Raw genomic sequence first — 24,786 nt, 5'->3', positions numbered from 1 at the left:
TTGATAGGCTTTGCTTAAACACATTAGTTGCTCATATTGAATGGAATTTAGAAACACATCCTTGTTGAGGTGACCTGCACCCTCCCCAGGGACTGATCTGGATGCGCTGTCTCGAGGTGACTTTGGGTGACGCTGGTCTCTAAGAGGGCAGGGCGGGGTGCAGGGAAGGCTGCTGCTAGGTTTGCTTCTGTGGGAGATGAAAATTGGGCATGCTGAAATGTGTCTCTTTACCTTGATTATTTTCTCTGATGGACATTTGACCTCCCCCACTAACTGCCTAAAGGAATTTAACTCTGGGTATGGACAGATTGGCAGGGTCCTCGCTAAGCCCATTCCTTTCAAAGTGCTGTTTACCAAATCTTTACATTGGTAAAGGTATCTCCCTCTCCGTATTGGGGAGGTGGGGATGGCCTTATCTGTGAAAACTCTTGTCAGCATGGAAGGAGAGGACTTAAATCTACATACTCCTGATTACTGTGATTTCTGTCTCTCCAGCCACATTCTCTATAGGTGGCCCTGTAAATAATTGTCTGACAAACATTTACATTTCCCTCTCCATGTGAATTGTCTTCTTCCCCTCTGAAATCCCATATCCCCCCACCCCCAACATCCTCCTTTGTCTTTAGCTGAAGATAGTATTTAAGATGAGAATCTCAGCTATTGTGTTGAGAAACTCAGTTTCCCTGGTTTGTCCCATGTATACATGTTATTAAACTTGGTATTATTTTCTCTTGCTAACTTGTCTTTTTAATTATTTGGCCAGCCATAAGAACCTCGAGGGAAACGGCGGAGGGGGATTCTCCCTCTTCCCTGACGCTTTGATTTGGCTGGAGGCTGGTTTTACTGCTAGAGCAGATGCCCAACAACTCCCCGTAGGCAGCAAAACCAGGGCAAAGGACTGGGAGCAAGGGCAGCAAACAGAGGTGCTCCTGTGGATCTGGCAGGCATGGGATGAGCACAAAAGAGGAACTGTATGAGGGAACTATGGAAACAGACCAACACGGGATGGAAGATGTTCCTCCTCCAGCCGCTCGTCCAACCTTTGATTCGGCAGTGGCTGGGCTTTGTGTGATCTTATCCTGTTGTGAAGGGGGAGGACACAACTGCCAGTGTGTGTGTTGTGTAGGAGGAATCACTCTGTGTGTCTGATGCTGAAATACACATAGATCCCTAGGCCCCGCCTCCTGCTGGGGCAGCCCAGCTGTGAGGCCGTGCTCTAACCCATGGGAAATGAGCCCCTGGGAAGAGCTGCTCTCCATGGCCCAGTGGGGACATGGGTGTCCTCCCAAGAGTGTGGAAACTCAGGTTTTATCTCAGCCCTCTTTGCTGTATGGTGGAGAGCACTGCCCATTCCATGTCTGCGTTATTCACAACTCACGGCAGCGCCCACAGACTCCAATGTGGTTGACACAAAGGAGAAGGGTAACTTGACACGCAGTGTTGCCAAGCTGTGTGCCTACCCTCTGGCCATGGAAACCAGGAGCTGTTCTGTCAAGTTCCAATTACCATGGTCTTTAATGTCACCACAGGTGGAAAAAAACGGATCCTCAGAGCATGGCTCCCTGCTGCACCTCACGTGAAAGATATGCCCTACAAAATTCCTGCAGTGACAGAGAAAAGCCAGTTGGTGCCTCACGTCCCCTGAGAAGAATTGTCTTCAGCTGAATTGCATAGGGAGCTCTCTGGAAACATCACAGCAATGCATAAAACAGGAAATGTGGGTTGTTCACATCAAAGACATTCCAAATGCAGGTTTGACAGTAATGGAAGTCCTTTCTCTTTTGATTTTTAATTCCAAGTTTAATTACTGCCCAGAGAGATATTCCTGAAGAGTTGTGAGTATATAGAATTTTTATACATGCATTTCTTTTACTGTCTTGAATTACAAAGTTAGTACCACTCTTTGATCCAGGCAGGCTGGATCCTGCCCGTGGTGGCTGGGAACAGCAGTGTTGTCAGGGTGGGCACCCTGAGCCTGGTCTGAGACCATGTGAGTCCCAGTTCTCATTTCTCCCTTTTTGGGACAGCCTCCAACCCACTACCCTCCGTCCCCTGCATAGGTTGACCAGATGGCCCTGAGCTCTGGGCCTTGCACAGTAGGCCATCCTGGAGGGCTGCCAGGCAAGCAGTTCACTCTCACTGGCTGGTACCAAACTTCTTCATGGGATCATACGAGATGTGGCAGCCAAGTGATGCCCAATCCGGGCTGATATTGAGTGACTCAAATTGTTTGTATAGACAGGGGCCCCACAAAAAAAATTGTTGCCCTTTCCCACGGTAGTTGTCCATAGAGTAAAATTTCCACTAATTGTGAATTTCTGATAATTTGGCCAGGAGATGATTTGACATTTAACTTTTTACCATTAAATGTAAAAGTGGCTTGTGAAGCAAAGTGGGTATATAAACACAATGGTAGGAGAAACTGGTTGAAGTACTTAAGAGAAAAAAATTACTTTGAGCATCTGTGAAGTTCTTTACAAACGATTGATCTGAATTTTAATGTGTTCTCATCAATTAATTAGAACATGTGTCATAAGGACCTCTGCACTTAATTGTATATACTCACAGGCATTAAATGCATCTCTTTAAAACAATGCCCTTGGACTTGTCAGATCTTTGCATTGCCATCCCCAAACTGATGTGTTAGTGGGATTGTGTTGTAGTGGTCCTCTCTCTCCAATGCTGATGGATCTTCAGACAGTTACTGATGTTTTAAAAATTACACATTTGTTTAACTTCCTTCTCTCCCCGCTCCCCTACCTTCATGGAAAAGCAGCAGGGAATATCAGTGAACACTGGGCTGGGATTAGGGTATGTAGCTTCATCTTCTGACTCCTGAGCAAGTCTCTCAGTTCTCTGTTCTTTGGCATCTGCATCTGTGTAACAGATGATGTTAGACTAGGCCAATGGTTTTTGAAAAGTTTTAGTTATAGAATGTTTTCTACAAACCAAACCTTACACGTGGAAGCACAGTACAGAAAACAGACAGAGTGAAACCGCTGGATTTTGTGGTCGTTTTGTTCTAAGCTGCTGTTTTTGAAGTAGGGGTTGAGGACTCAGTACAGTGGCCCCCGGGGCATCTCCACAGAGAACCCCCTTGGCTCCATGGAACCCAGTTTAAAAACCACTAGACTAAATAATAAGGTCTTTCTCTCTTAATCCTTCTGATGCACTTAAAGCTACTGATGGAGGGAATTCTATGGTGAAGAATCCTTGGTGATACAAGAAATTGCTTCATAGGACATTATTATAAATTCACCTTTTTATATTTTGAGTTTCTTTAAAATAAAGCACACTTATGTAATATTATAACATCTTAGTCTGCGATCATAAATACATCATGTTTACAGTGAATGAAATGACTTGTTAATGCTTGTAATGAAACAGTCAGCCTTATTTAAGAAATTGGCATAATGAAAATCCCTGAATCCAGCCCTGGAGTGAGGGCTCACGGGAGCTCAGAGGCTGATAGGCAGGACCGCACAGCCGGCCCCTTCTCTTGCAAGGATCGAGGGCTCGGTGGGGGTGGACCAAGGAAGAGCCATCTAGTCCTATTTGCTCTAAAAGGATCAGGCTGGGGAAGGTCTCAGACGGATTCAAACTGCTCCCGAAGGTGTGAAAACAGTTAGGAGATAGCAGCAAAAACAAGTTGAAAGATGTGGATCTGAGAAGTGAACAGAAGCCTGTCAGCAGATTTCTCTTATTTGGCCTTGGAAATAAAGATGAGTGGAAGTGATATCAGAAATGGTTGTATATAAACGACAGCCTGGGGTCAGAGAAGGGGCTCAAGGGCTCTTTATATAAAGACTACAACACAATGGAGGAAACAGGGACATAAAGGAGGTGAGAAAAGAAATTAGACTCTTAAGATATATATACATAATCTCACAACAACTTTTCCAAGTATATGTTATTATTTTTATACTGCAAAAATGGAAATGAGACCAGCAATGTGCTTGGTATGCCATTGGAAGTCGATATCTTATTTTTATTTCATTAGAAATAACCCACATTATTAGACTAGAGAAAGGAGAGGTGTCCACATGCCATCCACCCTAACAGGTCGCTCACAGCTCCAAGCTCCATCCTCTTGTTGGTCCCCACTCATCCCAACTTGGCAACAGGCAAATCTGATGATCCAGCCTACAGCTCCACCAGACTTGGGATTCCCCAGACCTCAGCTCAGAGGTCACCCAGACCTCAGCACTAGGTGGACCAAACCATCAGAAGGACAGGCTGAGTGCCCCTCTGAGCAGGAAGTTTCTCAGCCAAGACGTCAGGGCTATGGCTACGAGAGCTCTTGCTCTCCAACACACCAGTGCCCCTGGGGCGGGTTTAGTCGCGTTTCCACTGTCTCGAGGCAGGATACCTGAGGAACGCGGGACCCTGTGAGGTGTGGAGCAGGAGTCCCAAGAGAGTGGGCATCTGAGCTGATGGGGAGGCAACAAGCTGCCCAGCTTGGTTCCTCTAGGCTTGCTTTAAAGCGACCCCCATTGCAAAATCATGACTATAGCAGTGCACACATGCACTGTGTTCAGGGCAGAAACTTTGTTTTCCCGTGGGTTTTTAGAGAGTCAAAATTCAAATATTGGGCAAGCTCTTAGAGGTCCTAAATATGTGCCCAGGTATTGAGAATTGGATGGGGCCCATTGGATGTCACTTTCTGGGAAGAATCCAGAGAGAAAATAGAAAGTTCCCCCACTACCAGCTGTAAGCAAACAGTAATAATAAGGTTCAGCGGAAAAGAAATTTGAGGCACGGGTGTAGTATTAGCCATGTGAAAACAGAGGAGCTTTTTCCTCAAACCAGGAGAATTTCTGATTAAGGTGTGCCAGGCCTTGCGAGTTTATACAAGCAGGAAGTGTCTGGGTTAAAATGCTCCAAAGGAGTAAAAACCACACAGATCGGATGTTTTCTGCAGGGTGGACACGGTACCAGTTCCCCCAGCTCCTCAGAGGCGGAGCACACGGCCAGGGTGTGATTAGTGGGTCGGGAGGGCTGCATGCCTGCGTTCCCGCGAGTGAGGGAGACCCTGCCTGCTCCCCCCGCTCCTGAGGCCGATGGCCTGTGGCAGGGGCACCATTTAGACCGTGGTGGTCCCAGGCAGCAGGTGGAGTCAATGCTTGATTTGTTCGAGCTGCAGGGCTACCCATCCTTACTGCTCACAAGGCTGGAATACATATCCCTGGTTCCTCAGAAGAGACTGCTCTTTTACTTTTGCTGTAGGATGTGGATTCTCACCTTGGGACCTGTTATGGATTCAGTTGTGTTCCCCTAAATTCATACGTTGAAGCTCTAACCTCCAATGTGGCCTTATTTGGGGATAGGGCCTTTAAGAAGGTAATTAGGGTTCGACGAGGCTGTGGGACCTAATAAGATAGAACTGGTGGCCTTACAAGAAGAGGAAAAGACACCAGATCTCTCTCTCATCCCCCTGCTTGAACAGAGGAAAGACCACGTGAAGACACAGAGTGAAGATGGCCATCTGCCAGCTAAGGAGAGGGGCCTCAGGAGAAGCCAAACTTGCTGACACCTCGTGCTTGGACTTCCAGCCTCCAGAACCACGAGACAATAACTTTCTGTTTTCTGAGCCCCCAGTCTGAGGTCTTTGTTATGGCAGCCTGAGCAGACTAATACAGGACGTTTGCTCAGATTGCCCCTCCTTGCCCTACCTTCTCCCTCCCTTGGACCCTTTGGTCTTTATGAGAGGATGTTATCACAGTCAGCCACATGTTCCTTGTCTAGTCTGCACCGCCCCCCCCAAAATGATGGATCCTTCACAGCACCCAGGTCATCACAGATGGGCTTAGCAGACGCAGTTTGATGAGCTGCACTCCTTAACTTCTCCCGCTTCCTCACAAGAACCATAATTATTCGTCTATGTAGCAGCAGGTAGCTTCCAAAGCACTTTCACAGCCGTGTGTGCCTATGATAGTTTTAACTGGTGGGCAAGACAAGGGCGACTGGTCTCCTTCCTCATAGGTCCTCACAATTCGGCCTTTAATAAATGTGCAATCTTGTGCTATAGACTAATTTTTTTTTAGGTTTTGTCTTCTCAATTGGACTGTAAGATCCCTGGGGCAGAAAACTTGCACATTTTTGCTAATTACATTCATTATGAATCCTAAAGCATTAATAATTCTCCCCCAATAGCCCCCCAGAAAGAGTCAGTCTAAGTGAGGAGAAGGAAATTAACTTTTCCAGATGAACGGCTGGCTCTCAATCTTCTCCTTCCTGGAATTCTATTTCTAAATGGAATATTCATATTTAATATTGTGTGCAAAACATATTTAAACATGAGAGCACAAAAAGAAATTAGAAGGATTTGATGCAGAATAATGAGAGTTTGCAAATCTTTTAAAAATATAACAAATTTCTTACTTTTTTGAAGTCTCCCGTTCCACAATAGCAATATTTTTTATGTCAAATTTGCTCAAGCTTAAATTTGTTGTAATTTTCTTGTGTTTATTGCAGAGTTCTCCCATGAGGATTTTCTTATATTTAAGTTCTAAGAAGTTTTTAAATTACAAAAATAATACATGCTGGAAATCAGCACAGAGTGACCTATCGGGAGAGGATTGATTGGAAGGAAGGAGGCGGGGAGGAACAGGGCTGAGGTGGAGTTCACCCACAAACAGGCAGAACCTCACGTTAGAATCCTAGTCATCAGTTTCCAAATTGATCGTTCTTTGATTACTGATGAGTTAGATCATTTTCTCATCTGTTTAATGGCTATTTGTTTTTTGTCCTCCAATAAATTGCCTCCTAAAACCTGTAGACTCTTTATTATAATTTCCCATATAATTTATTAATCCATCTGGGATTTAATTTGATGTTTGAGGAAATAATTGAACTTTATTTTTTCGCAGTGGGTTAACCAGTCGCTTCCACCCTGTTGCTATGCTATCGTTTTCATATCCTGAATTCGTCTATGTTTAGGTCTCACTCTGGGCACCACTCCAGTTCAAGACCATGCTATTTTCATTACTGTAACTTCATAATGCAAGGCCATCCTCTCATTGCCTTTCAAAAAACAACCACTAAGCTGTTTGTGTGCATTTAATTTTCAAGATAAACTTTACAATTTATTTAGTTAAGTTTCTCCACCTCCCTCTTCTTCTCATCACCAAAAACAAAACAACAACAACAACAAAAAACACTTTCAAAACATTGAGATTTTGACTAGAATTATATTAAATTTATAGATTAACTGGGAAGAATTGGCATATTTGCAGTCATTTCTAGGACTATTTTATCCCCCCATTTATTCAAGTCTTTTTTTTTTTTTTTTGATCTCTAAGTTAAGTTCTGTAGGTTTTGTCACAAAGATTCTTCTTTTTCTGATTAAATTTGCTCTCAATTTTATATTTTTCTTAATATTTTGAATGCCCTTTCCCCCGTCTATTTTATAACTGGTTGTCGCTGGTCTATAGGAAAAGTATTGAAGTCATTTATAAGTTCGAACAGTTTCTAAGTTGATGCCCTTAGGTTATTCAGGAGATAATCTTGTCTTCTGGAATTAATGATGCATTGACCTTTCCTCGTCCACCACGACCTCCTCATTTGCTTTTTTTATCTTCATGCATTGGCTGGGACATCAAGAATGATGCTTCATCATAGCATTGGTAGTTGGCATCTTCTTTAAGGTTGCAGGATCTCACAAAGATGAAATTTATCAGGGATGTTATATGTAGAGTCAGGGAGAGATAATGAAATAACAAAGCCAAAAGAAGTTGGGGGATATAATTGAATTAAATGCATTTTTTTCCTTAGTAATATATATCGGCAGATTACTGTATGGTTTGTCAGTGGAAAGTTTGTCTCTTGTATCCTAGACAGTCTACTTTTTGTTTTGAAAACCTTGAGAGCATTTAAAATGTATGGAAAAATTATGAGTCTCATCTTTTTAAAAAAATTAAATGCAATCTAATTTAGCTCTTGAAGTTAAATCTTATCATTTACATCATATTAATCTTATTTCTTGATTTCATAAGACAATGAAATGTGCTTTTATCTTGACATGTCATTTAAAGCAAATTTCACCTTGCTTTTCTAAGAAACATCATGTGTAGGGAAAAAATACTAAACAGAAAGCAAAAGAATGTGGATCCTACTTCTGCTAATTAATAGCTGTGCAACTTCGGACATTTTTGCTTTTCCCCGTCTATAAAAACGGCACTAAGAATGCTTAGCTGACCCATCCTCTGGTTTGGTGAGAATTAAATAAAATGTCTGTGAAAGTTTTCATTAAACTGGCAAATCCCATGCCCATTTAAAGGATTATGATAGCAGTGCAATGCTTTAATTATACTTTGAAAAGCCTCCAGCCTGCATCATTATTTAAAAAGTGACAGTTGGTAGAAGTAGTACAGAATTTTTAATTCAGTGCAAGAGAAATGCAACATTCATCACAATTTCATTCAAGATTTGCAATCCTCATCCTTATTTTGGAGGGGAGGGGTGGCTGTAGACAGATCCTTAATGTCATGAACTCTGGATAAAGGAAGAAATGGATGCATTGATTCAATTGTGATTTGAATAATCTTAGATATTCTTTTCTTGCTTTTACTATTCACATATAGTTATTTTTTTTAACTTTTCATTATGTTTACCAAAGTAGTACAATAAAGAAAAGGATAACGAACCCATCAGCTTTAATAATTACTAACTCATGAGCAATTTTGTTTCATTTTTACAAACCCTCTCCTGTATTAATTGGAAGCAAATCCCAGAGACCTCATTTAATCTGTAAACGTTTCAATATATGTTTCTAAAAGAATAAGTTCTTTCCCCCCACATAATCACAATGCCATTATCACACCTTTAAACAATAAAAAATAGTTCTTCAAAATATCAAATATCCAGTCATATTTGAATTTCCAATTGACTCACAAATGTCACAGTTTTTTTCCTTTTTACAGTGTGTTTGCTTTAATCAAGATCTAAATAAGGACCACACTGCAATTTATTGCCATGTTTCTTAAGTCTCTGTCCATCTCAAGTCACCTCTTGCATTTTATTTGTGGTGGAGACTAGGTGCTGTCCTGTAGTTTCGCCAGACTAGAGTAGCTGTCGGCATCCCCACAGTGTGGTTTAATGTGTTCCTCCATCCTCTGTGTTGCCTCTCAATTGGTAGTCGTATCTAGAGGCTTGATCAGATTCAGTTTCATTTTATTTAGCAGAGAGTTGAGGAGGGCAATATTTCATAGGTGGTGATGTATTCTTCTATCATGAAGTACATAATATCTCTCTGTCTCTTTCTCTCTCTCATAGGAGCAGTTGTTGAAGCTCAATGAGCATATCCATTAGTTGGTTAGAAGTTGCAAAATGGTGCTTCTCTATCATACCTATTAGCTGGAATACTTATGTAAGGAGAAACTTCCCCCCCTCTACTATTTGTTTACCAGTAGTACAGTTTGTATAGGAAAGGTGGATAAGTGTTTGATTCTTTTCCTTTATTTATCCATTTTCAAGAAAACAAACTGGTTCACCAGCATCCCCCAAGAGTGGCTAGTTTCTGTTTGTTTGTTTTTAACAATTATGAACTCATGGATGTAATTAGACTGTGTGTGATTTCGTGCATGAAAGCTATTTTGTGCATTGATGGTCAAACTGCTCCATCTTCTTTGGCCAGTGGGAGCGTCTTCAGGTTGGTTCATGAGTTCTAGTAGTCTTGGACAGTGTCCTACCTATCTGAGGAGACAAGACAGTCCAGGCTCATCTTCTACATTCTCCACCTCAGACCTAGAGTTATCCATTTCGCCAAGGAGCCCTGTGGAATTTTTGTTTTGTTTTGTGGAGGATAGTACTTCAAGACCACAGTCTGGGAGCCAGGAGACACTCATTGTTACTGGGGTTGTTTCCCAGTAACAACTGGCATTGTTTCCAGGACATTTCAGTGGACAGAACTAGAAAATATATGTACTTGTAAAAATTATTTTTAAATGTATCATTTTCAAATTATTAATCACAAACCAAGTTAAGGCAAAGAAGCCATCCTCAATTATGTGGTTATGTATAGAATCTTGTTGGGGTTTGTTTGCAAAAACAAAAGAAGCAAATCAATGACGTCTCTGATGGTCTGGAACAGCATTGTCTTTTTAAATCTTTTACAGATATTATGGACAGCCTCGATTTCAGATTTACAGACAGCCTTGATTCCGTCTCTACGGAAGCATCTCCAGTTTTTAGTTTTAGAAGTCCCTGTTCTATTTCTCTCCCAGGGTAAGAAGAGAATATAGATTCATACTCTCTCTATCCATGTGTTGAAATTAAGTTACTGTGTTTGTTCAGTGGGAGAGCACAGATAAGTCCATAAAAGAAAATGAGCTCTTGCTACTAAAAGGTTTCCCATGCTAATGAACAGATGATGAAATAAAAAAGAAATGATCTTGGCTTTATTGAAAATCACATTGCCAGGCACTTGGATGTGATACAGCCTTGTGTATGCAAACATATTTGCACTAACTTGTTTTGCTCCATTAAGTAGTCATTTTTGCATTCCTATTAATGAAACACAAGATTGGTGGTGACTACTGTAATCTTTTTCGATTATGTTTGTATAGTAGGATAGTGCAACCAAACGAGGGAAAACTTCAGATGACCAACTTGTCATTATTATACCAAATGCCAAATATTCTGCTTAACAGGTTTTCAGACACACGGGCTCTGATTTGAATGACCACGTGGAAACAACCCTCAAAGAATTTTGGTAATCTCCCTCTGGCCTGGAAGGACTATGCATAAATTTGAAATTCCAGAAAAACTAGTCAGCTTATTGTGGTTCTGAACTTTGGTTTTTCTCTGACATCAGAGGACTTTCTCCTCTACTAAATGAGGATAACTGGGATTCTGGAAGGTTAGGTATTGTTTCCATTTAGGTTAGAGGATTAAAAATTGCCAAGACGATGCGTGTATCATGGTCAAAATATTATATCTTGCTTTAAAAGATATAATCAGGATAATAACTAAAGTTATTGTATAATTTATTCTAAACTTTTATCAACACTTAGGTTGGTAGAGATTATAATTATGCTTCAGACTAAATCATACCTCTTAGAGAAAATTTACAATTTATAGTTGTGTTTATTGTTTTGTTTCCTCAATTTTATTTCTCTTAATAAAAAGCATGACCCTCAAACTTGATAATGCAATATATATGAAATTTTTTCTCTAATTCAATTATTCACTGGGATTTGGAATAGTAGAAAGCCCATATTTGGCTATTAAAAATCTTTGGTTACCTGAAAGCCCATTTTCTCACATTATTAATTATTTTTTCCCTAACGTCTGTGTGTCTCTATGAAAATCACTGGCTTAAGATAATTAATGGTCAACTAAATACCTGCAAAAATAATTTGCCTTCTCTTTCAGCTGAGAGGCAGGAGGTGTGACTTTCAGTTCCAGCTGCGGGACACTGGGGCCGGTGGCTTCACCTCTCTTGGGTCCACGGTCCAGTCTGTGAAATCACGTGCTGGGCCACGTGGCCGGAGAGTCTGTGCCCGCACTTCCCAGGTGTTTTCCAAAGCATGATCCTCTATAGAAAGGTGGCACATGCCCAATCAGTACGGGAGAAGTCTCACATTGTATCTTCCCTTTTGGAAATTCCCAGGCACATTTGCATAAGACTCTGAGAAGCACTGCCTCAGGGAAACGCGTTGAACTTTATTTCACCCAATGTTTCCCAAACTTGCTGGATCATGGAAACTTTTGTCTAAATAACATCACTGAACACCTCACAAAACTAGCGTTCTGTAGCGTGCGCTTTGGGGAGATGACCCCGCAGCACTGGACACATAGTAGGTACCTGGTAAAAATGCGTCCCTTGGTTTTGGTCTCATGCCCAAGTGGAGTACTAGAACTCTAGGGCTTCTGTCTACTGAATCCACCAACCTAGAGTTTCTAGTTAGGCCCCAAAGTCTAAGAGGGGACAGAAGATATAATCCCCAAACCAAGACTGCGGATGAGGTGAAGGGAAAGCCACTGTGGGTGTGGGTCCACTATCCCTGGCCCAACTTCAGGTTGGAGTGTGTTCAAGGGAAAGCAAGACCACGGGCCATAGCAAGTACTTGTGTGTGAGGGGCTTGTGCTCAGCCATGGCGAGAGGGAGACCAGGACTCAGCACCTACTATGGGGTCAACTCCTGCCCACCCACATACACACACACGCGCACACAGCTCCGCAGTGAAACTTGTAGGGTTTACACACAGAGTTGTTTCAGTCACATGTTGTTGAAATTTAGCATAGGTGGAGGAGAGAGTCAGAACCACAGACGAGGAAAGAGAAGGAAGTGATATCCACCTGGGGCCTGTTTTCCTAGAAATGAGCGTGACGGTCTGGGACCTGCCCCACAGAATGGAGTTATAAACACAGAACAAGAAAGGACCTAAGAGACCCTGTGGTTCAACTCCCTCATTTTCCAGATGGAGACTTTGAGGCTGAGTGGTTAAATGGCTGACCCGGCCAGTGAGAGCCAGGGCTTCTGATGCCCAGGCTGGGTGCCTTCCCACTGCCTGGCCCCAATGCAGGGCTGACGGCAGCTTCACACATGAAGGGACGTGTCCGAGGACAAGGGCAGGACAGACATCCACAGGCTGTTCAATTTTGTTTCTCCAGCTTCTTTTTCTTCTTTATATTTCCATAGTCTTAGAGGATTACTCATCTTTTCCCCACTCCTCATACTTTATTCTTTCTATGTATTCTTCAGTGAACTGATATTTTTTAATGCCCAGAAGTGAAAAAATTTCATAATTGTTCACTGTTCTCCACCAGACTTAAATCTAAGACTGTTAATTTAAATCTCTGGCTCCTGGACCGGCCCCGTAGCTTAGTGGTTAAGTGCGCACGCTCCGCTGCTGGCGGCCCAGGTTCGGATCCCGGAAGCACACCGATGCACCTCTTCTCCAACCATGCTGAGGCCGCGTCCCACGTACAGCAACTAGAAGGATGTGAAACTATGATGTACAACTATCTACTGGGGCTTTGGGGGAAAAACAAATAAATAAATAAAGTTATAAAATAAATAAATAAATAAATCTCTGGCTCCTACAGGTAATATTGAAAGAAATTCTCTTACAGATATTTATAGGAAAACATTCATTCATTCAACAAATATGTGCCAGGTGCTATTGTAGCCTCTGGGATTCATCATGAAGGGAACAGACCCAGATCCCTAACCTTGTGGAACTAACATCCTAGCACAGGGAATTAGGGCCGTAAACAATAAATATAATGAAGAAGTAAATTTTGCTGTATGTTAGAATTGTGCTTCTCAAACTTTAATGTGTCTACAGGTCACCTGGAACCTGGTTAGAATGCAGCCTCTGTTTCAGAAGGTTCGGGGTGGGGTTCTGCATCTCTAACAAGCTCCCAGGTGATGCTGTACTGCTAATCCTGGAAGCAGACTTTTAACAACAGTGTTTGAAGGTGTGTTCAGTATGTAAGGAAATTGCAAGGAGTAAGAGGAATGGCCTTGCTTTAAATGGGGTTGATCAGTGGAGGCCTCACTGAAAAGAGACATTTGAGCCAAAATGTGGAGAAGATGAGATATGATGGATTCTTGGTTGGGAGGTTGGGGGTTTCCAGGCTGAAGGAACAGCCGGGACAAAGGTGGCTCGTGTGTCAGGAGTAGAGGGAGGGAGGGAGGAGGAGATGAAATGAGAGCAGTAATGAGAAGCGCCAGGAGACCAGGTCATGTAGGCATTTATAGTCCTTGGCAGAAGCTTTGATTTTACTCTGAAGGAAATGGGGGGCCATTGAAGATGTGAGCAGAGGAATTCCATGACCTGACTTCCAATTTACTAGCATCCCTCTGACTATTTGTTAAAAATAGACTGATTTGGGCAAGAGTGGAAGGAAGACCAGTTAGAGGGCATGGCAGAAATGGTCTTTTGCCCTTATCCTTGGATGGAGTGTTTTATCTGCTGTTGCCTTTCTCTGTGCTCACTCGTCTTACAAGGCTGAGCAGTTTTGGGTGCCTCCTCTTGTCCCCTTCCCCCAGCTCCCAGTGCATTTGATATTGGAGGGGGAAAAGCAGATATGGTCACTCAACTGGCCAGCATCCTGGACGAGGTTCTGGCATTAGGCTGCTTCTCCCCTGCCTAGCAGGCAGCTTTGTGTAACCATAGACCTGGTGGCAGTAGCTTGTTAGCCTTCTTCATGGGAAGACCCAGATCCACCTTCTATTTTCCGCAATATGTCTGGGTCCATTCCCACTCCTTGGTGAGCATTTCAGTCTGTTATCCTGCCTGAATGGAACTCCCAACTGCCTTTCCCTGCTTCAGGATCCAGGGCCTGGAGGCCTCCACTGGGGCCCCACTGCTGGCTCTGTTTTTGTTCTGTTTCTGGTCCAGGGACATGTCTTCTTGATTTGAGAACTGCTGTGTCGTTGTAGCTTTCCTGGTTTTGCTCTGTCTGTCACTGCTGTGTGTTTAGAGCCTCCGGGTCAGGGCACACCTCAGAGAGGCAGCTCGCATGCCTTCTGGGCCAGAGATCTCACCATCCCAGGCTACTTTTAAACAGACTGAATCTTCCAAACACTGTGATGTGTATTCAACTGAAATTCACGATTCTGCAGTTTCTACCCGCTGGTCTTAGTTATGCATCCTTGAGCCAAGTAAACATCTTGAAACTCAAGGGAAAAGTGCTAAAGTGAAACTTTAGTATAATTTTTACCAGTCATGTCATAGGCTCACAGAATGTCAGGGCTGGAAGAGTCTTAAACATCACCATTTACAGCCTCATTTCATCAATGAGGCATCAGAGGGGGAAGTAGTGTTTCTAAGACCACACAAGGGCTTAGTGGCAGAAGCAGGACTAGAACCTAAATCCATTGCTTTGCCCAGCCCTCCACAGCCAGAGGGCACTGCCTCAGTGTGAGGAGTCACAAGCGCCACAAGTTAAAACCACATTGTCACCCCAGTGTCCCTGCTGCTCTGCCATTTTAAGACAATTTATCACCAGGCTCCTGTTCTACAAACTGCTTTTTCCCTCCATTGTTGTTATAAGTGAAAGAAATATTCCTACTTAAAAGAAATCAGAGCTTTGCTTAGAAATAAACTCACAAAATAATAGTTGGGAAATTTCAAGTTAGTGAGCATATGTTAAGATATTTAATTATTCCTTTAATTTGATGAAATAGTTTGGAATGTATTTGCCAGAATAAAACTACTAATGTCTATTAATGTCATGTTTTCAATTGATATGCAGATATTAATTTGACTTAGCAAATTGCTCTATGTAAAGAGGTATTCTTCATTGTTGAACATAAAGATTATTAACACATATACCTTACATTCGTGCTGCACTTTAAACTTTTCAGATTAGTTTTAATTATATTTTTTATCCTTTAACCTTATAAAATCTTCTGAGATAGATAGTGTTTTACTATCCCATTTTAAAAGATGAGGAAATTAAGGTCTGAAAGAATATATGGCTCGTTTAAGATCATATATCTAGTTAGTGGCAGAACCAGGATGAATTGTCAGTCTCATATCTTCGATCCATGCAATCTTTCCAGAAGACACAAGTTATACAAGATTAGGTCTTGTCCTACCTGTTTCAATGTTCTGCCTCTGATGCTGACACCAAAAAAAGACATTGTATCAGAATCTGAGCACCCTGCTTGATACTATGCTTGGTGATTACGATTTATAACAAAGTAGTTTTACCTCCCTGATCATCATCTTGGATTGCTCATTTACTCCCTTAAATGTTTTACCTGTTCTGAGTGAGCAACGCATTTTTGTTTTTTAGATCATTTTAGTGGCGCATGAAAGTCTTTCCTCTAGTGAGTAGGTTGAATTTGCCAGTGGACTTGGGAAGTTGTACCTCTATTAGCTTAAATGGCAAAATACACTAGGATGGAATTATGTTTTCCTCCCAACTTTATTTTGAAAATTTTCAAATCTAAGGGAAAGTTGAAAGAGATGTACAATGAATGTCCATATACTCTTTAACGTTCTATGACATTTGCTTTATCTTTCTGCACGCGGAGGTTTCGCTGTTGCTGTTTTGGGTTTGTTTGAACCACTTGTCGTAGCTTGCTGACACCCTGACACTCCATCTCTAAACACCTTAGCAAGCGTCTCTAGGAAGAAAGACATTTTCCTACACAGCCACACTGTCTCTGTTCTCAAAATAAAACTTAAAAGTTTTCAGTTTTGAAAAGAAATTTTTACTTGCAGAGAGGCATTTGGACCAAGCAGACCAACTCTTCCTCTAAATTTCCCCATCTCGGCCGGCCCGTGGCTTAGCGGTTAAGTGTGTGCGCTCCGCTGCTGGCGGTCCGGGTTCGGATCCCGGGTGTGCACCGACGCACCGCTTCTCCGGCCATGCTGAGGCTGCGTCCCACATACAGCAACTAGAAGGATGTGTAGCTATGACATGCAACTATCTACTGGGGCTTTGGGGGAAAAATAAATAAATAAAATTACAAAAAAAAAATAAATAAAAAAATAAATAAATTTCCCCATCTCTCTTTCTCTCTCACACAACGATATTAACCCCACTTCACCTGTACAGATCTCTCTCTTTTTGAATCTTATTATGTAATCCTATTTCAGTGCTTACTTGAAAACAATCAAGGAAAGAGGAAGCAGAAGACAGAGATTGTATTTATAGACACACGGGGTCTTAGAGTCACAGCAAATAATGGCTGCATCGGTTCATAATTTCTGAGCCCGAGTTTGTCTGTCAAATCATCAGAGCAACACTTGTCTGGGCTGGGGGAACTTGAGATTTCTTCTCTCTCTGGTGGAGTCAAGAGAACAAGCCCACCGTGCATGTCCCCCCGTTTGGCTAGCATCCAAGCAGATGAAGCAATCAACCTGGGTTCTCTGCGCTTCCCACATCAGCTTACTGAAGTTGGCTGTGTGGTGTGCACTTACACAGGTGCTCCTAGATTCCAGGGGTAGGCGGTCCTGTAACCAGAACCTCCTCTTGCATTTTTCCTGAGTGCCTGATGGTCCATGCAGCCCGATAGTGATGCAGGGCGAGGTTCCTATGAATTATTGTTTATATCCCAAGATTGTCTAAATAGCTTGCTCTACAGAGAATTTAAATTTTATAAGCCCCAATTTTTTTCTGCACTGCCCTCTAGTCCTGAATTTGGAAATATATCCTGGTACCTTCAAGGAAGTAGGTTGACCCTGCTCTCCGGGCACTCAAATATGTGTTTGGGTTTTCACTCCTGGGGCCCTAACCACGATTGCTATTTTAAGGTGATGAGTCAGGTAAGAAGACTCAAGCATTAATCAAATGGCATACCCAAGAGGAAAGGAATGAAAATGGTCCCAGGAATCTCTGGAAATCTTACACGTATTTCATGAGGCCAAAAATCCATGAGTCATTCTGACAAAATCACAGGACAGAGTTAAGTCTAGTCTAGAGCGTTTTATTCTTCCCTCTTATTGAGGTGTAGTTCACTTGCAATAGACTGCGCATATTTAACATGTGCAATTTGATGTTTTGACCTATGAATGTACCTGTGAAACCATCACCGCAATCAAGATAAGGAACATTTCTGTCACCCCAAAAGTTTCTTCATCTCTAGAATTTTACGTAAACAGAATCACACCATATGTATTTTTTTTTTTTTTTTGGTCTGCCTTCTTTCACTCAGCATAATTATTTTGAATTTATCCACATTGCTGCGTGTGTCAGCACACACTTTATTGCTGAGTAATGGTCTACTGCATGCCCTAACTTGTGTGCCTATTCAACTGTGGATGGGCGTCAGGGCTGTTTTCAGTTTGGGCTCTTATAAGTAAAGCTGCTGTGAACATTTGTGTACAAGTCTTTGTGTGGACATACACTGTCATCCCTCTAGGGAAAATGTCCACAAGGAGAAAGCTGGTCATAAGGTAGTTGTTTTTAAAGTAAGTGACAAACTATTTTCCAAAGTGGTCGCACCATTTCACATCCCCACCAGCAGGGTACAAGAGTTCCAGTTTGATCAGTCTTTTTAATTTTAGTCATTCTAATAGGTGCGTAGCGGTATCTATACAATGGCTTTATTTTGCATGTGGGGCTGTATTTCAAAAGGTACTTTAGAACACGAATTCTAGGATTATTATCTTTACTACAAATGTACATCTCTAAGTCAGTCATTTAATGCCTTGCAATTCTGTTTTGGCGTCTGAGACTTAAAGCTATGAATACCCTACTATGAACAGAGTTACTCTAAGTGTAAAATAGTTGTAGTCCCATGATCGGGGTGCATTGGCTGTTACTTCACTGCCCACCCCCTCAGCCCCCAGGTAATTGTCATTTCTGTGGTATATCTCATCCATGCTCCTGCAACTTTTGCCAGCTGCTGCTGCTCTCCAGCTGCTCTGCTAGGTGTGACAGACTCTCCTAGTGCTGTGTTGGCATCAGCTGGCTTCCTCTTTCAGGGGCCACTGCAGCCCGGGTCCTGGGGTTTCACCAGCTGGGCCCTGTGGCCTGTTGTTTCTCTCAGTCCTTCATGAGCTGTTGTGGTTCCTCACTGGTGGCTGCTGCTAACTCCAGCCCCACAGCTGTGTGCAGCACCCTCAAACCTGCAGGGAGGCCTTGGGGGTGTGGAGGGGACTGACACTCCCTCCTTTACACACACCCTGCTGAAGGCGCCCTAAAGCAGCTTAGAGAAATCTCCATTTTTACCTAGAGCCCTATCTCCCTGGAAAATACACACTTATTTTACTTATGGTGAAAACTGAGTTTCAGATTGTTTAAGCGATTTGCCCAAAATTGCCTCTTGAGGAGATAGTAGAGACAGGGAAAAATCCAGCATGAAACTCATTCCACTAAACATACCTCTATTTCATGTTTGCTTATGTATGTAAATATATTCATCTATTCATTTAAACTTGTAACACATTTTAACACAAGGCTGCCAAGCTGATTTTAATGCCATTTCGTTCAAAACAAATTAATAGAGGTTTCAAAACAACTAACAATCAGTTTCATCTTGCTGATTAGTTATAATTGATAAAAACTGCTGAAGATAAGTCATGGGAAATAAAATGAACTTTTAATTAGTAATAGTGTTAAAGGTTAAAAAAAGCAATTAATATTAAACACAAGTGTTGAGGAACATTGTTCTTATTTTTCAATATCTACTCTGAGCAGGTCTTGATTAACTTTTTTTTCTTTCTGAACAATAAAGTGCCTTTTTTGTACTTAATATTAGCTGTACTTACTATAAAGGATGAACATGAAAAGCCTTATTTTTATTGTTGGGAAAGCTAGTGCTACAGTGACACCACTGAGGACTCATATAGCAATTGTTGGTTTTCAAAACATTTTGGCAACAGAAATTACATGAAACCTTAAATAAATAGTTGTACATCTCCTAGAGCTCGGAAACTTCCGAGTTGAACAAAGGGGGCCATTGAAGCTAACAGGTAATTTTCCAGAGCTGTGAAGAGCAGTTTTACTGGGACGGGGGCTTTTCAAGCTCAGAAGTATCCTCACGTTGTATTATTAGTGGGCTCTAAAGAGAGGGTGTAGCCCAGCAATCACAGAACAGAATCAGGAAACACGATGCCTCCTTCCTCATGTGTGGGACCTCCATAGCGCCCACTGCACAGGCTTTCTCAGTGTGTGGTCTGTGAATCACCCAAATCAGAAGCTCATCGGCAACATGAGAATTCAGATTCTGGGCCCCTAGTGCCTCTGAATCACTGTCTGGTGGGGCCGGGGAATATGCGTCTAAAAGATCTCTTAAGGGGCCTCTTGTCCATTCTGGAGTATAAGAACTCCCATCATGGGAGGCATTCTTGCTCAAAATGTCACAGAAACCGATAGTGAGATGTAGCAACAGCTGGAGGAGAAAGCGGTTTGAGAGGCTTTAGGCAGACACTGCAGAACACCTAGCACACATCCCAGAGGAATCTGATGCTGAGTCTTGCGTGTGGATACAGCCCCACTGTCTGCAATATAGTGTCATCATTTTTAAACAGTTCTCTGCAGAGCAATTTCTCCACCTGGAAACTAGAACCGTACTCATGTAAGTAACACAATTCAGGGCCTGGGCCCTTCAGATAAGACTCACTGTGCCATCGCTGCGAGCTGTGTTCTCATCGCCCCCGCACAGCCTTGAGAAAGCTCCAACAGACTTGCTCACCAGACATCCAGGCCGACGATTCCAGGCGGATAGGCCCTGCGGAGGTCCAGAGAGCTACATCAGTGAGAAATTTCTGTTCTCCTTTTTTTTTTTTCTCTTATACTAATTGAGAAATTATTTAATTAAATTCAACTTGGTATCTACTAACAGCTTAGCACTTAACTTCCAATTTTCATCTATTTTATTCAGGAACCCATAACCAATAATAAAAATGAGAGCTAACACTGATTGTGTTCCAGATGCTGGGCTATTTTACTTATGTTGCCTTGAATGATCTTCACAATCCCAGGGGAAAACACCGGAATTAACCTTATTTTATAGGTAAGGAAACAGAGGTGTGAGAAGCTAAATAACAAGGTCATAGGTCTTGTAAGACGTAGAACCCAGCCCCGAACCCATGCCTGTCTGACTCCACAGGTGGCACTGGGAACCCCCGCACTGGACTGCCTCTGACACCAGTGAAGAAGAAGACAGCCCACCAGGCTCTTCTGTAGGACTCCATCTGTGGAAATATTTTTCCCTTCAACACACTTATTGAGAATCTATTACGTGCAAGCTTGTGTGACAAAGCTCAGTAAATGTTTATTAAACTGAACGGGACTGAATCGCGGTTCAAGAGTGCAGAAGCTGGTTGAGCAAGGAGCCCTGTCCTCCAGGCACAAGCCCTGCCCCCAAAGAAGAGGGAAATATAACTGCCCATAAGTGACTCCAATTCAAGGCTGAAACATGCTACAAAAATGACAACTAAGTATCCTATGTGAGTCTGGTACAGTGAGAAATCGTCTGACCTGCAGACGGCTCTATTTAAGACTATGGTAAACCCAAGGATGTTCTATTGTCCAACAATAGGGGACAACTAGATAAATTGCTATGTACTCACACAATGTAATTTTAAACAGCTGTTTAAAATTATGCGGCAGCAGAAAAACATCTATTGGTGAGGAAAGATGTACAGCATACAAAAGTGAAAAACAAAACAGAAAGTGAAAATATCAGGTTATGTAGATAAGGTTACACATCATCTATTTTTGAAAAACAACAGATACACATATAAAGGTGCACACGATATGCATATGCTTATATGAGCATCAAAGACACATATGAGATTCATGTGTTTGTATGCATATTAAAGACACATATTATGTACATATGTGTGTGTCTATGAAAGTCACACGTGTCATGTATGGGTATGTGCATAGGAAAGACATATATGATAAACATGTATGTCTACATGCATGTGAATGAACCATCTGGTGTACATATGTGTTTGTGTACATACGGAAGACACATGATGTGTGCATTTATATGTTTATATACAAGACAATATGATATACATATGTGTTTGCCTCTACAGGGGAGAGCCATATGATGTATTCACATGTTTGTGTGCAAATGAAAGATGCATATGTATGTGTATAATTGTATGCATATGAAAGATACCTCTGGTGTACATATATGTTCGTGTGCATATGGAAGACATGATGTGTGGATATGTTTATATATAAGACCCAAACTGTGTGTACAGTCGTCTCTCAGTATCTGAGGGTTTCACATCCTCAGATTCAACCAACTGCAGATCAAAATTTCACAGATACAGGGGAATTGAATTGAATCTATGGATGCAAAACCCTGGGATCTAGAGGGCCAACTGTACTCATTGTACTACAGCATTTTACATAACGGACTGGAGCATCTGCAGATTTTGGGATCTGCAGGGGTCCTGGAACCAATCTCCCTCGGATACCAAGGGACGACTGTGTATGTTTGCACACACATGGGAGACACTCATATGTTTGTATGCATGTGAAAGACACAACCAATAGGTTGGCAGTGGTCATATTTAGATGATTGGAATTATAGCTGTTTGATATGGTTCATTTGCTCATCTATTTTTTCTGATGTTTCTGTAATGTGCATGTAATTTTTTTGTAATGAGTGGTAACAATATACAACACTCCATTTCAGAAGCACTCCACATTTTACAGGTTCAATATCTTCCACAACTAGGGAATGCGTTTGGTTTTAAGAGAGAACTAGGCACACACACTTAATAGAATAAAAGTAGCCTTCTGAAAAATAGTTCACTTCATTGTGAATAAACAAAAGCATTTATTCAGGGGATAGTGGATTTAAGAGTTAAGGAGAACTTTAAATATGACTTTAGAAAGAGAGTTTTTGGCTACCGGAACACCCTCCTCACCTTCCCCAATACCTTTTCTGAGGGCCTGATATAACAACAAATTTCCAATCCTTGCGGGGGGCACACTTGTAGAGGAAATATTATTGTCCAGTTGATATCAAGTTTTTGTTTCAATTCAACTGCTCAGCATTTCACACGTCTGTCTAATTTCAGCTTTTGTTTTTGTTAGTATTTTATTGTCTTTCAAAAAAAGACATATGATAAATATATAATAAAATTTGGATTATTGCCAAATAGTACCCATGTGCATCTTAAATTCAGTTGAGGTGAATCTTAAAACAATAAGCTGGCTGATATAAATGTTCAAAAGTATCCACCTTTTATCATTTTTAACAGAATTTAGTGCCACTTGGTACATGCAGAGGTTATAAAAATGACTAATTTCTAAAAATAGAAATACCTTATGATCTAGCTATCCCACTTCTGGGTATTTATCCAAAGAACTTGAAATCAACAATCCAAAGAGGCTTATGCACCCCTATGTTCGTAGCAGCATTATTCACTATAGCCAAGACGTGGAAGCAACCCAAGTGTCCATCAACAGATGATTGGATAAAGAAAATGTGGTGTATATATATACAATGGAATAATACTCAGCCATAAAAGAAGATAAAATTGTCCCGTTTGCAACAACATGGATGGACCTGGAGGGTATTATGTTAAGTGAAATAAGCCAGACAGAGAAAGACAAACACTGTATGACCTCTCTCATATGTGGAAGATAAACTAACACACGGACAGAGAGAACAGTTTGGTGGTTACTGGGGGAAGGAAGTTGGGGGGTGGGCACAAGGGGTGAAGGGGCGTGTTTATATGGTGACTGAAATAATAATGCACAAGTGGAATCTCACAATGTTATAAACTATTATGACATCAATTAAAAAAAATGACTAATTTCACTGAATGAGATATACAGTCTACAGGAAAGATGGCCCAAGATTAGCGAGAAAAGAGAAGGATAGAGAGCAGAGCTGGAGTCCCCTGTCCCTCCTCATTTCCTGTGACCCTTTAGGGGTATGTCCTGGGAGACACATTCCTCCTATGGTGACAATAAGCCAACGGCCCGTGGCACGTATTTGCTGAGGATAGATGACGCTGTCATGGCTTCAGGGCTCTGGAGCATCCTGAATGTAATCACGCCAAGACAGCATCTGGGATGTAGAATTTACATGTCTTAGAAATAGCTACACAGCGTCTTTGAACCTCTGGATAGCAAAGTGTTTTATAGCAGAATTGTACTGTATTTTTTAATTTCTGTTTTCTAGCTGCTGGACAAATGGGAGAATCCTGTGGTCAGGGCATCCCAACATCTCCCACACCCTTGAAGCTGAGCATTCAAGAAATTTGCTTTCCTGATAAAAGGAATATGTTTGTATCCCTTGATGTAACAATGTCCTCTTACTACAACTACTTTTCCAGAAAGTCTCCTTACCTCCAGGGACCAGGAATGGAGAGAGTTTTAAGGCCGCGCCCCACCCCCCCCAGGCCAGGGCAGGGCATCTGTGTCAATCAACCACCAACCCCTTTCTGCTTCTAGGCAGCAGCTCTCCTGAAGCCTTTGCAGGGCTTGAGCTTTCTAGTGAGCTGCCCCGCGTCTGCACGGCAGGAAGGTGAAGTGGGTGCAGGGCGTGGGGGCAGCTCAAGCTTCCAGGGCCTAACTAGAGGGAGCTTCCATTCCTCACAGAGACTCACGGGAAGAAAGACAGACAGCAGGATGAGTCAATGTGAGCCAGGAAGTTGGCATCAAAGGGCCAGTGGGGTATTAGTGGCTTCCATGAAGACCAAAAAAAGGGAGTACATCTTAAACCTCTTGGTAATTTTACAACAAAGCTGTTATTTATTGAGTGCTTACCTCTGCATCAGGCACTGTGCACACACATTAAATACACCCCCTGTGGGGTGGCTATTATTATCCTCATTTTGCAAAATGTGTAAACTGAGGCTCAGAGAAGCTGCCTAACTTGCCGGAGGCCACACAATGAATAAATGGTGAAGTCAGGATCTAAACTTGGTCTGTCTGACTTAAAAGCCCGTGTTTATAAACTTGGACATTTTTGGTGTCGAGTGAAATGAGTTTAATTGAAAAGAATAGCTGTAAGTACAAACGCCCTCCAGGCCCCAGGAGAAACATGTTTTACAGACTGAGTTCTGGCACTTTATCATGTGTATGCAGCTGGTCTTTAATTCTTCTCTGTTTCTCTTGGAGTTTGCAAAGTATCTACGATGGTTAATTTTATGTGTCAGCTTGGCAAGGCCATGGTGCCCAGTTGTTTGGTCAAACACCAGTTTAGATGTTGGTGTGAAGGTATTTTTTTAGATGTAGTTAATGTTTACATCAATAGACTGAGTAAAGCAGAGTACCTTCCAAAACATGGGTGGGCCTTATCCAATCAGTTGAAGGCTTTAAGAGTAAAGACTGAAGTACTTGGAGGAAGAGGGAATTCTGCCTCTAGACTGCAACATAGAAAGTCTGCCTGAGTTT

At 41.9% G+C, this 24,786-nt stretch overlaps 1 long non-coding RNA gene across 2 annotated transcripts in view; it reads left to right on the top strand.

Moving 5' to 3' along the window:
* The window catches only part of LOC131414180 (uncharacterized), a 70,624-nt gene extending 47,548 nt beyond the window's left edge, over nucleotides 1-23,076 (top strand). Inside the window, exons 4-6 of one of the 2 annotated variants that reach the window (XR_009222147.1) lie at nucleotides 1,530-1,835; nucleotides 20,344-20,425; nucleotides 20,522-23,076. This is a non-coding gene — a long non-coding RNA (uncharacterized LOC131414180). The remainder of the gene's footprint in view (nucleotides 1-1,529; nucleotides 1,836-20,343; nucleotides 20,426-20,521) is intronic. The other variant, XR_009222148.1, reaches the window with a different exon arrangement.
* The last annotated feature ends 1,710 nt before the right edge of the window (nucleotides 23,077-24,786 follow it).

The sequence above is a fragment of the Diceros bicornis genome, chromosome 14 (genome assembly GCF_020826845.1).
Source record: "Diceros bicornis minor isolate mBicDic1 chromosome 14, mDicBic1.mat.cur, whole genome shotgun sequence".
NCBI classification, from domain to species: domain Eukaryota; kingdom Metazoa; phylum Chordata; class Mammalia; order Perissodactyla; family Rhinocerotidae; genus Diceros; species Diceros bicornis.
This window is presented reverse-complemented; position numbering and strand designations above follow the sequence as displayed.